We start from the raw sequence: 13691 nt of genomic DNA, 5'->3' as shown, positions 1-13691 counted from the left end.
AACAGGAGCAAATACCTCATCATAGTCGATGCCTTCTCTTTGTTTGTAGCCTTTTACTACCAATCTTGCCTTGTATCTTTCAACCTCCCCTTTAGCGTTTTTCTTGGCTTTGTACACCCATTTCACTCCAATTGCTCTTTCTCTTTTCGGAAGTGTTACAAGCTCCCAGGTGTTATTTTTCTCAATAGCCTGGATTTCTTCATCCATCGCCTTTCTCCATTTCTCTCTTTTGACTGCTTCTTCGAAATTTATTGGTTCACTTTCTGCAAAGAGACAAAAAAGAGATATATTGTCTCCATAGATGTCATTTAAACTCCTCGTCCGTAAAGGCCTTTCGCTAGAACTTTCATCTGCTGATAATGGATCACCATGATGTACTGCTGGAGGTGATGGTGGTGGTGAAGTAGCTGGAGATTCTGGTACTGGTGGTTGTTGTTCTTCTTCTTCTACGATAGGGAGAAAATTGTAATCCTTTTCTTGAACACCGAAATCCCAGACGCCTTCTTCATCGAACTCCACATCTCTGCTTGTGATGACCTTTCTATTGATTGGATTGTACAACTTGTATCCCTTGGATCGAGAGTCATAACCGATAAATATGTACTTGGCACTCCTGTCATCCAGCTTCGTTCTCAGCTGACTCGGCACATGAGCATATGCGATACTTCCGAATATTCGTATGTGTGAGACGTCGGGTTTCACTCCGCTTCATGCTTCTAAAGGAGTCATGTTCCACACGCTTTTTGTGGGACATCGGTTTATCAAATAAACCGCACAGTCAACCGCTTCAGCCCAAAATTCCCTGGGCACTCTCTTTGTCTTCAACATACTCCGGGCCATATTGAGAATTGTCCTGTTTCTCCTTTCGGCAACTCCATTTTGTTGAGGTGTATATGGAACCCTAAGAGGCCGACGGATTCCATTGTCTTCACAGTAAGACTCGAACTCCTTCGAGGTAAATTCACCTCCTCTGTCTGATCTCATAGCCACAATTTCGAAGCCGCTTTGTTTCTCCATAATGGATTTAAATTTCTTGAAATTGGAGAAAACCTCCGATTTTTGTTTCAAGAAATAAACCCATGTTTTTCGACTAAAATCGTCGAAAAATATGAGGAAATAGTTATTTCCACCATACGAGCTTGGCTTTATTGGTCCACAAACGTCCGTGTGAACTAACTCCAATGGCTTTGTGGCTCTCGTCAGTGTTTCCTTAGGAAAACTTTTTCTGAAATGTTTTCCAAGTAAACATCCTTCGTACAATTGATCCGGGTGGTCTATTCTTGGCAAACCTCTAACCATATTTTGTTTGGACAGTAACTTTAATCCTCCGAAATTTAGATGTCCATATCTAAGATGCCAAAGCCATGACGAGTCTTTTACACAAGCAGTCAGACATCTCGCGACGTCATTTTGAATGTTCAGATAGAACATCCTATTTCCCGTCATTGGCACTTTGGAAATTAGTTTTCCTATCCTATCTCTTATGAAAAGACTAAGGTTTTCCATGTTCATCCTATAGCCCTTTTCTAAGAGTTGTCCCAAACTTAATATATTCATTTTTACGTTAGGGACATAATAAACATTAGAAATAAATTGATGGCTTCCATTTTTTAATCGAATCAAAATTTTGCCAAGACCACTCACCGGAGTTTTCGCTCCATTTCCAAACGTCACATTGCCGGAAACTGATTCATCAAGCTCCACGAATTTTTACTTCGTGCCGCACATATGGTTGCTTGCTCCCGTATCAAGCACCCATGTACAGTTTTCATCATAGTCACCTCCTTTGCATGCCACCAATAAGGTCTGGTCTTCTTGATTTTCTTTACTAGCGTAGTTTGCTCTCTCCTCGACATTATTTGAAGAAGATCGACAGTCCGAAGCATAATGACCAAGCTTATGACAATTATAGCATTCGACTTGAGATTTGTCATACCTTGGCCTATTATTGTTGCGCCATGAATTATTTCCTCTACCACGACCTCTTGTGGAGCTTGACCTCTGGCCTCTCTGATCATCGTTATTTTGCTTGCCTCTTTCTCTTCCGCCGTAGTAGCCACGTCCTCTTCCTCTAGCATTATTACTAGAGCTCTCTCCTTTGTCTTTTAAAGTAAGCTTAGATTGTAGAACTTGTTCTACCGCTCCCTCTTTATTTCTCTTTCTCATTCTTTCTTCATGGGCTTGAAGAGATCCCATGAGCTCATCCACGGTCATGGATTCAACGTCTTTGGACTCCTCGATTGCAACGACGATATAGTCGAATTTAGGAACAAGTGACCGTAGTATTTTTTCAATCACACGAGTATCACCCATGACCTCGCCATTTCTTCTTAGTTGATTAACAACAACTAAAACTCTTGAAAAATAATCCGATATTAATTCGGACTCTTTCATGGAGAGAGATTCGAACTCACCTCTTAGAGTTTGCAACCGCACCTTCTTTACTTTGTCCACGCCTTTGAATGAATTTTGCAAAATCTCCCACGCTTTCTTTGCATTAGCGGCTCTTGATATCTTCTCGAATGACGACTCATCCATTCCTTGATAGATGAGGTAGAGAGCCTTCTTGTCTCTCTTTCTTGAAATGCGCAGCGCATCTTTTTCATTTTGCGGAAGCGCCGCTTCATCATCCGGTTCAACATAACCTTTCTCTACAATCTCCCATGCATCTTGCGAGCCTAATAACGCCTTCATTTGAATGCTCCAATTTTCATAGTTATCTTTGGTGAGTTTAGGTACATGAAACGGAAACATTTCACTAGCCATTAGAATCTTATGGCTCTGATACCACTTTGTTGGAAATGAATTTAAGGTTAAAGGTTAAATGGGTGTCGAAAGTGATGTGAAAATTGGTATTGAAATGATTAAAAAAAGGCTCACAATCACTCAAGTTGGTGTTTAAACAAAACTGGATTTTATTGTACTCAACAACTGTGGTCTTACAAGACCTTAACTTTCTTCCAAAATCACACTAGCTTTCACTCAACTACTGACCTTGCTACCCACTTTGGATTTCACTAGATTACACTTCGACTTACACCTACACCTCACTTGATGTTGTCACTCGATTACACTTCACAACTGAGCACACCCATGCCTATTTATAGGCTTTACTTGACCGACTCCACATGCTCTAGGTTTCTTTAGAGTATTCTTGTTACAGACTGACTATACACATTTCTACACAACCCATCTTTGACTGTCTAGAAAATCTAGACTTATCTCCAGCCGTACGGACTAGCCTACCAATTTCCTTTTTCTAGATTATTCTTGATTACTCCAAATCAAGTTTACATTTTTAATAGACACCCTTAAACTTGATTTCTAGTAACTCCAAGAATCTCTCGCAATTTAATGAAGTCCCCGTGCTTCAATGGTTTCGTGAATATATCGGCAACTTGGTCTTGAGATTTTGTGTATTTCAATTGTACCTTATTTTTCGATATGCACTCTCTGATAAAATGGTATCGTGTGTCGATGTGCTTGCTGCGGTCGTGGAACACTGGATTCTTTGCTAAAGCCATTGCTGACTTGTTGTCCACAAATATTGTTGTCGGTTCTTCCTGCTCCATTTTAAGTTCCTTCGTTAAACTCCTTAGCCATATCGCGTGACAAACACACGATGCTGCTGCGACGTACTCAGCTTCGCAAGTGGAAAGTGTGACAATCGGTTGCTTCTTCGAACTCCAAGTGAAGCTCGTATTTTCGAGGAAAAACACAAATCCAGTAGTACTTTTCCTTTCATCTAAATCTCCGGCCCAATCATTGTCACTGTATCCAATGAGTTTGTATTTTTCTGACGACGAGTAAAATAAACCGAAATCAATCGTACCTTTTAAGTAGCGCAAAATTCTCTTGGCAGTCTTCATATGGGTAACCGTAGGTGCTTCCATGTAGCGACTGATTAGTCCTACTCCGTAGAGAATATCTGGCCTTGCACAAGTTAAGTATCTCAAACTTCCAACAAGACTCTTGTAAAGAGTCGTATTGACCTTCTCGCCTCCATCGATCTTTGATAGCTTGATACCGCATTCCACTGGAGTAATTGCCGGATTACACTCCTCCATTTTAAATCTCTTAAGGATTTCCTTCGCATATCCTTCTTGAGATATAAAAATTCCATTTTTCCGTTGTTTTACTTCGAGCCCGAGATAGTATAACATAAGACCGATGTCCGTCATCTCAAATTCTCTCGTCATTGTTTTCTTGAATTCTTCGAACATTATTGGATTATTTCCGGTAAAGATCAAATCATCCACATATAGGCAGACGAGCAACATATCTCCCTTTTCATCCACCTTCACATAGAGAGCATGTTCATGCGGGCATTTCTTAAAATTATTTTCTTGGAAGTACTTGTCGTTTCCGCTATACCATGCTCTCGGCGCTTGTTTTAGGCCGTATAAATCCTTTTTCAACTTCAGGACTTTATTTTCTTGTCCTTTTACTTCGTACCCCGGCGGCTGCTCGACATATACCGTCTCTTCAAGATTCCCATTTAGAAAGGCTGACTTGACGTCCATTTGATGGAATTTCCATCTATTTTGGGCAGCTAGAGAGATAATTAATCTTATAGTTTCAAGACGAGCAACAGGAGCAAATACCTCATCATAGTCGATGCCCTCTCTTTGTTTGTATCCTTTTACTACCAATCTTGCCTTGTATCTTTCAACCTCCCCTTTAGCGTTTTTCTTGGCTTTGTACACCCATTTCACTCCAATTGCTCTTTTTCTTTTCGGAAGTGTTACAAGCTCCCAGGTGTTATTTTTCTCAATAGCCTGGATTTCTTCATCCATCGCCTTTATCCATTTCTTGCTTTTGACTGCTTCTTCGAAATTTATTGGTTCACTTTCTGCAAAGAGACAAAAAAGAGATATATTGTCTCCATAGATGTCATTTAAACTCCTCGTCCGTAAAGGCCTTTCGCTAGAACTTTCATCTACTGATAATGGATCACCATGATGTACTGCTGGAGGTGATGGTGGTGGTGAAGTAGCGGGAGATTCTGGTACTGGTGGTTGTTCTTCTTCTTCTTCTACGATAGGGAGAAAATTGTAATCCTTTTCTTGAACACCGAAATCCCAGACGCCTTCTTCATCGAACTCCACATCTCTGCTTGTGATGACCTTTCTATTGATTGGATTGTACAACTTGTATCCCTTGGATCGAGAGTCATAACCGATAAATATGTACTTGGCACTCCTGTCATCCAGCTTCGTTCTCAGCTGACTCGGCGCATGAGCATATGCGATACTTCCGAATATTCGTAAGTGTGAGACGCCGGGTTTCACTCCGCTCCATGCTTCTAAAGGAGTCATGTTCCACACGCTTTTTGTGGGACATCGGTTTATCAGATAAACCGCACAGTCAACCGCTTCATCCCAAAATTCCCTGGGCACTCTCTTTGTCTTCAACATACTCCGGTCCATATTGAGAATTGTCCAGTTTCTCCTTTCGGAAACTCCATTTTGTTGAAGTGTATATGGAACCGTAAGAGGCCGACGGATTCCATTGTCTTCACAGTAAGACTCGAACTCCTTCGAGGTGAATTCACCTCCTCTTTCTGATCTCATAGCCACAATTTCGAAGCCGCTTTCTTTCTCCACAATGGATTTAAATTTCTTGAAATTGGAGAAAACCTCCGATTTTTGTTTCAAGAAATAAACCCATGTTTTTCGACTAAAATCGTCGAAAAATATGAGGAAATAGTTATTTCCACCATACGAGCTTGGCTTTATTGGTCCACAAACGTCCGTGTGAACTAACTCCAATGGCTTTGTGGCTCTCGTCAGTGTTTCCTTAGGAAAACTTTTTCTGAAATGTTTTCCAAGTAAACATCCTTCGTACAATTGATCCGGGTGGTCTATTCTTGGCAAACCTCTAACCATATTTTGTTTGGACAGTAACTTTAATCCTCCGAAATTTAGATGTCCATATCTAAGATGCCAAAGCCATGACGAGTCTTTTACACAAGCAGTCAGACATCTCGCGACGTCATTTTGAATGTTCAGATAGAACATCCTATTTCCCGTCATTGGCACTTTGGAAATTAGTTTTCCTATCCTATCTCTTATGAAAAGACTAAGGTTTTCCATGTTCATCCTATAGCCCTTTTCTAAGAGTTGTCCCAAACTTAATATATTCATTTTTACGTTAGGGACATAATAAACATTAGAAATAAATTGATGGCTTCCATTTTTTAATCGAATCAAAATTTTGCCAAGACCACTCACCGGAGTTTTCGCTCCATTTACGAACGTCACATTTCCAGAAACTGATTCATCAAGCTCCACGAATTTCTCCTTCGTGCCGCACATATGGTTGCTTGCTCCCGTATCAAGCACCCATGTACAGTTTTCATCATAGTCACCTCCTTTGCATGCCACCAACAAGGTCTGATCTTCTTGATTTTCTTTACTAGCGTAGTTTGCTCTCTCCTCGACATTATTTGAAGAAGATCGACAGTCCGAAGCATAATGACCAAGCTTATGACAGTTATAGCATTCGACTTGAGATTTGTCATACCTTGGCCTATTATTGTTGCGCCATGAATTATTTCCTCTGCCACGACCTCTTGTGGAGCTCGACCTCTGGACCCTCTGATCATCGTTATTTTGCTTGCCTCTTCCTCTCCCGCTGTAGTAGCCGCGTCCTCTTCCTCTAGCATTACTACTAGAACTCTCTCCTTTGTCTTTTAAATTAAGCTTAGCTTGTAGAACTTGTTCTACTGCTCCCTCTTTATTTCTCTTTCTCATTCTTTCTTCATGGGCTTGAAGAGATCCCATGAGCTCATCCACGATCATGGATTCAACGTCTTTGGACTCCTCGATTGCAACGACGATATAGTCGAATTTAGGAACAAGTGACCGTAGTATTTTTTCGATCACGCGACTATCACCCATGACCTCGCCATTTCTTCTTAGTTGATTAACAACAACTAAAACTCTTGAAAAATAATACGATATTAATTCGGACTCTTTCATGGAGAGAGATTCGAACTCACCTCTTAGAGTTTGCAACCGCACCTTCTTTACTTTGTCCACGCCTTTGAATGAATTTTGCAAAATCTCCCATGCTTGCTTTGCATTAACAGCTCTCGATATCTTCTCGAACGATGACTCATCCATTCCTTGATAGATGAGGTAAAGAGCCTTCTTGTCTCTCTTTCTTGAAATGCGCAGCGCATCTTTTTCATTTTGCGGAAGCGCCGCTTCATTTTCCGGTTCGACATAACCTTTCTCTACTATCTCCCAAGCATCTTGCGAACCTAGTAATGCCTTCATTTGGATGCTCCAATTTTCATAGTTATCTTTAGTGAGTTTAGGGACGAGAAAAGGAAACATTTCACTAGCTATTAGGGTCTTACGGCTCTGATACCACTTTGTTGGAAATGAATTTAAGGTTAAAGGTTAAATGGGTGTCGAAAGTGATGTGAAAATTGGTATTGAAATGATTAAAGAAGAGGCTCACAATCACTCAAGTTGGTGTTTAAACAAAACTGGATTTTATTGTACTCAACAACTGTGGTCTTACAAGACCTTAACTTTCTTCCAAAATCACACTAGCTTTCACTCAACTACTGACCTTGCTACCCACTTTGGATTTCACTAGATTACACTTCGACTTACACCTACACCTCACTTGATGTTGTCACTCGATTACACTTCACAACTGAGCACACCCATGCTTATTTATAGGCTTACTTGACCGACTCCACATGCTCTAGGTTTCTCTAGAGTATTCTTATTACGGACTGACTATACACATTTCTACACAACCCATCTTTGACTGTCTAGAAAATCTAGACTTATCTCCAGCCGTACGGTACTAGCTAGAATAATCTAGACTTTCCTTCTTCTAGATTATTCTTAATTATTCCAAATCAAGTTTACATTTTTAACATTAGAATCGTTTAGGTATAAACGTACACCAATGACGACTTACCCTTTATAAAAGGGTCATTATTGTTTAACTATATACCTAAACGACTCCATGAGCATTTATTGCGGAATTTGAATTCAACCAATGTGGTTGAGCAGCGACGGAGCCAGACATTTTTTCAAGTGGGGGCAAATTCATATTGATATGGTAAAAATCTGTATGTACTAGCTGGTATATTTTTTTTGCATTTTTGTTGACTTTTTAATATTAACTAAGTGAAAATCAAAATTATAAAATATTTTAGTTAAATTAGATATAGTAATTTAGATCGTTTTCTTGTTTTTACGTCGTACATTTGATGTATTTTTATTTATTTTACATAAATTTTATAATTTTGACCCCATTAAAAATAAATTTTCAATTTATAAAGCATATTTCCCCCACAAAACATGTGAATTACAAAATTTATAAGCCTAAATTTAAGGGATTTCAGAATCAACTGGGGTCGGCGGACCCCATTTGTCCCTATATCCCTCCGTCCCTGTGGTTGAGTCGACCAACTGAAAAAAAATCAAAAACATGGTTGTTGGGTCCTTAATATCTATAAATAGAGACCCATATCTCACCATTCCTCACGCATACCATAATTTTCAACTATCTCATTCATTCTCATCAATTTGTCATCCAAAAAGAGAAGAGAAGACACCATGGCTACTCTCTACACTTACGAAGAGAATTGCACCATTGTGAGAGCTTGGCTGGCACTCAAAGAACATTTCGAACATCTAGGAAGCCATATTGATCAAACATCTTGGTGGAACCGTGTATTCATCGTATTTGTGGCTTTAGACGAAAATTATAACTCAAGGACTTTGAAACTCGTCAAGGAACGTTTCGGGAGATATACGAAGAATGCAAAGCATTCAAAAAGGAATTGAAAGCCTTGAAGGAAGCCGAACCCGATATGTTGAGTACTACAAGAGTAAGTATTTAAACACATACACATTCGAAATCCCAAGTTTTGAATGATACAAAATGACTAACTTATATTTGTTTTGTGTTTTCAGTGGGCTAGAGCTTGTGCCCGATATGAGACTATCCATGGGAAATCGTTTAAGCTCGATGATTTCTACCGTATCTCGGAAGGAACTACCTTTGGTTACAACCTATATGACTAAGTGTTTAAGTGTTTAAATGCACCGTCTCCAGAGGATGGGGTGTAGGACTTAGCAAAACAGATAAGTTTTGGCAGCCACACTTGTCTTAGGGGATTACATTTCAAAAGTCTAAAGTAACAAATTAAATCAACATTGTCATTGTTTTATTTGATGAACTTTGAGGTAACTTCCATTTTGTGATCAGCTTCTTCACTATCTTCTTGTCTTCTATCTCGATGTTGCAGGTTCGATATTTTTGTTGTTGGTGCCACTTCGTTGCTTGTATCGCCACTATGGTGTTTCTTTCTTCAAGTGAGCTGACATTTTTGTTGTTGGTGCCACTTCGTTGCTTGTATCGCCACTATGGTGTTTCTTTCTTCAAGTGAGCTGACTTCGCACCGGAAGGCCCTTCTTTCTTTGCAGGTTTCTCTATCATCTGTTAAAACCAGTACCACGGTGGCAATAGTTAACTCGACGTGCCAAGTGCTATAGCATAGCACAGAAAGCTTTGGTTTGGGAGTAGTGGTTTGCAAATGGGACAGTTGGCTTGGGTTTGGGTTTCCGTTGGGAAGGAGATCGGGTGGAGTGTTGTCGCATGACTTGAGGTGATTTCCGATGAGGGCTATGGTTCCTGCATGGGATTGGTCAATTTTCTGGAAACATTTGAGACACCTAACTTTCCATATATACCAAGTTGTAAGAGTGTGGAGTTGGTTCTTGGCTACACCATTTATTAATTGATTATTGTAGATCCAGATAGCTATCTAGTAACTTTAATAATCATGTATAAGATCCCGAGGAACACGCGAAATAAAATAAGAACTTAATTGTATTTACTTTTTAGTTTTCAATTTGAAGATTGATTGATTTTGATATTTTTTAAAGGAACTGGAACGGGGAGAAAGTAAGAACGAAATCTCATTCTAATATTTTATTTCTGCATTTAACTATTGTAAAATAAAGTTAGGTTAGTATTGTGCAAGACAAGAGTTAAAGTTAGGTAAAATAAAGTTAGGTTAGAACCAACTCTACGATGTTATATTTGCGTGTAGAAAGGGTACAGGATTGTTTTGGCACAGGATCTGGACCGATTTCCATAAAGGGAAAATTTGTATAACACTAAGAAAAGGAAACAACAAGGTTTTGGTTACAAAGCTTACTTAGCCAAGTAACTTTCCTATATATATCCTCGTAGTTTTAGGGGCCACTCAAAAGGATTTAGGGGCCAACAATAAAACAAAAAAGGTCACCCAAAGGGAAAATGTAGCCAGTCCTTATCTCGCGTAATTCGTAATGGCAAAATTATCCTTATATATTCGGAGGATATGATAACATTTTTATCCTCCGATTGCAATCGGACGCCAAAATATTACCCAGACTTCCGATTGTAATCGGTGCAGTATTAGAATGATTTCTGTTTCATTTTTTCCATTTCTTTTTCATTTTTGAGTTGTTAGAGTTATAGAGAAGAAGGTGAAGGAAAAAAGGGAAAACCCATTTTATCACTACAAAAATGGATGGATATGAAGAAGAAGGTGAGAATCATGGCGAAGAACAAAATGTTGAGGGTTCACAACCGTTTAGAGAAGACGATTTGGGGTATATGTTGAATGATCCAAACTTTTGTGGAGAGGAAAACCTAAACGACCCTTTCATGGAAGAAAATGGATAATCGCCTGATATTGAAGCTAACGATGCATGTAAAACACAGGTATTGTGTTAAGAAACTCAAATACCCGATTTGCATGCGTTTGTGTGATTTTGTAAACAAGAAAAACCGATTATTGCATGCATTGAATGCCATGAACTACCCAGATTCGGTAGATAATTTCTTGAATAAACTTACGAATATAACACACTGAGTACCAAATATGTATATTCGGTAGTTCCAGGATAGTAGTTTACTGCCGAATATGAGAAAAAACCCCAAACTGGTTTTCCAAAAAAATCTTCATTCGGTAGTTATGTAGAGTTATTTACCCCCGAATGACCCGAAAAACGAATTCCCCAAAAAATTTCAAAACTCAGTATTCTTATCCTTTACAATCGGTAATAGTTTAACATTATTTGACTGCCGAATATAACAGTGGCCTCAAAATAAAATTTCCGAAAACTTGAAAATCGGATGTTTATCGATTAAAGTTATCTCCCGGTTATTTATATTCGGCTGTTTTACTATATATTTTAGCTTCCGATTATATCATTTTTTGCACTCAGTAAACTGTGTACATTCATTTGCAAAAATCGGGTGTTTTGGGTAACCGATAGGATTCCGAATATAGTATATTCGAGAGTTTTACTTTTTTAATAACCTCCGATTATTGTATAATAATTTGTTGCTTTCATATGCAGGCCGTTGAAGAGTTTGTTGATGATTTCTATTTGAGGCCCGACATTTCCCTATACTATGCAAACGATTTGGTATACTCATTACTACTTTTCTTTTTTTTCAAAATTTATATGTTAAATGGTTATGCTTATTAGATTTGTTTTGTTTTATGCACGTTTAGACATTTGGAAGTAAGAAGGAGGCAAAGGAATGGCTTATGAACAAGGCAAAAGATAACACGTGCGTGGTAGTTCAAGATAATCATGTTAGTGACACTCGATTTGAAATGATTTGCGAGCGAGGTGGGACGCGAAAGAGTCACGAGGGAAAGAATGGTAAGTACGTACGGAAGACGAATAGGAAATACCGAAGCAATACCAAGAAGATAGGATGCCCATTTAAGATTGTCTTCTATAAGCCCGATGGTATTAAAGGTAAAGAGTATAAAATGTATAAAGTTGATAACGGTTGTCACAACCATGATGATCCGTTGGATTTAATTGGACATGTAATGGTTGCCAAGTTAAAACCACATCAAATGCAGACGGTGAGGTCTATGCGGATCCAAAAAGCGAGTGCGATCTTAAGTAAAATAAAGGCGGACGATCCCGAAAACTTGTCTTCTTTGTCTACAATTAAGTCGGCCCTAGCTACGATCAAAAGGACTGAATGGGATGGTAGAACGGTCATGCAACAATCGGAGTGGTTGACGGAATTACACGGCTACACCTTGACAAGGGAAGAAAAGGATGGTATAGTGGTTCGTATTTTCTTGGCACATCCCGAAATGATCCAATTGGCTCAATGCTTTCATCAAATTTTGTTGATAGATGCTACTTATAAGACAAACAAGTATAACATGCCGTTGTTGAACATTGCTTGCCATACTTCGGACAAAAACACCTTTACGATTGCATGGGGTTTAATGGATCATGAGAACAATGTGAGTTTCATTTGGATGTTGGAGACGTTGAGGTCCATTTATAACGGTGATAATTTTCCAAAGGTTATTGTAACGGATAACGATCAAGCCTTAATGCATGCAATAGCGGTAGTGTTTCCGGAAGCCCAAAACTTGATTACAAATTTCGCTAAAGAATCCGCATAATTATTACATGGATCCACGTGTTCCAGAAAATAAATACGGTGAACCAACCAAAAAAACAGTTCTGTAGTGATGACTAGCCCCACTTGGTAAGATCTTCAGTGGGTAGAAAAGAAACGTATTACCGTTAAACATTGATTTTGGCTATGGCATTCAAAAACGTATACACCCGGTTGAACATCCAACGGGTATACGGGCCCTTTTGCATGCATAACAAAAACGGCACATTAGACAAAATCTATACAACGGTTATTTTAGTTAATAACTGCAGCGTTGTGTAAACGTTGAGTAAACGAAGTAAATGCTACATATCCCAGTCCCACAAATGCACATTTTCTCACCACAAAAAGAAAAGGGGGTTTTGTATTTCTCCCTCAAAATAAATAACTATTTTGCATTACTCCTTTTAAAATTGAAAATCGGTGTAACCCCCTGTCTGTTAACTTTTTCGTGACCACCCAGTTAAGTGTCCACGTGCAGTGCACACATATTAATAAATAAATAACTCTAAATACTCTCCCCCACTTACAATGATACCCACACCAACTCTGCACAGTTGATATCAATGGTTAGTCCAGTTGGCCATGAGCCTGACTCTCAAGTAGGAGGTCAGCGGATCGAGTCTCCGCTCAAGAGTTTGGAGATCTCATGAAATACTCCCCTCATGTAAAATCTAGTTTAGAGTTTAAATTCTTGATGTATCTTTTAAGTTTGTTAGAGGGAGAGAGAGGATGCGAGAAAGACGGAGGGAAGGAGATGGGAGAAAAAAATTGCAGTTGGAGAGAAAAAGTTTAGAGATTTCTCTTGAAACCTTTGGCAACAAAGATTTGATCAAAGTTCTGGAGAGGGGATGGGGAGGATCAAGATCTTGGTTAGATTTTTCGGAAGACATGGTGTTCTGGGTGATTGAAACTTTGAAGACGGTTTATAAAGGTAAGTACAAGGATGGGTGTTTTGAAACAAAGGATGGTGATGATTTGTTTGTTATGAAGGTTTAAAAAAACAACAGTGGAGATTATGTTAGGATTTCAAGATAAAAGGAAGGAGTTGAAGGAAGCAGTTTTTCTATTTGTATTTCTAGTGGGGATAACAAAAGATGCTGGTCGATTCTGGCAGAAGCTATAGATCTGTTTATGGAGCGTCATAATAAACAGAAGAAGGTAATGCAAGTCGTTCCAAAGGAAGTTGATTTCCCATCTAGTTTAATATCGAAAAGTCC

The sequence above is a fragment of the Papaver somniferum genome, unplaced genomic scaffold, assembly GCF_003573695.1.
Source record: "Papaver somniferum cultivar HN1 unplaced genomic scaffold, ASM357369v1 unplaced-scaffold_119, whole genome shotgun sequence".
In the NCBI taxonomy this organism is placed as follows: Eukaryota; Viridiplantae; Streptophyta; class Magnoliopsida; order Ranunculales; family Papaveraceae; genus Papaver; species Papaver somniferum.
The sequence above is the reverse complement of the archived record's forward strand: the minus strand, read 5'-3'. Positions refer to the sequence as shown.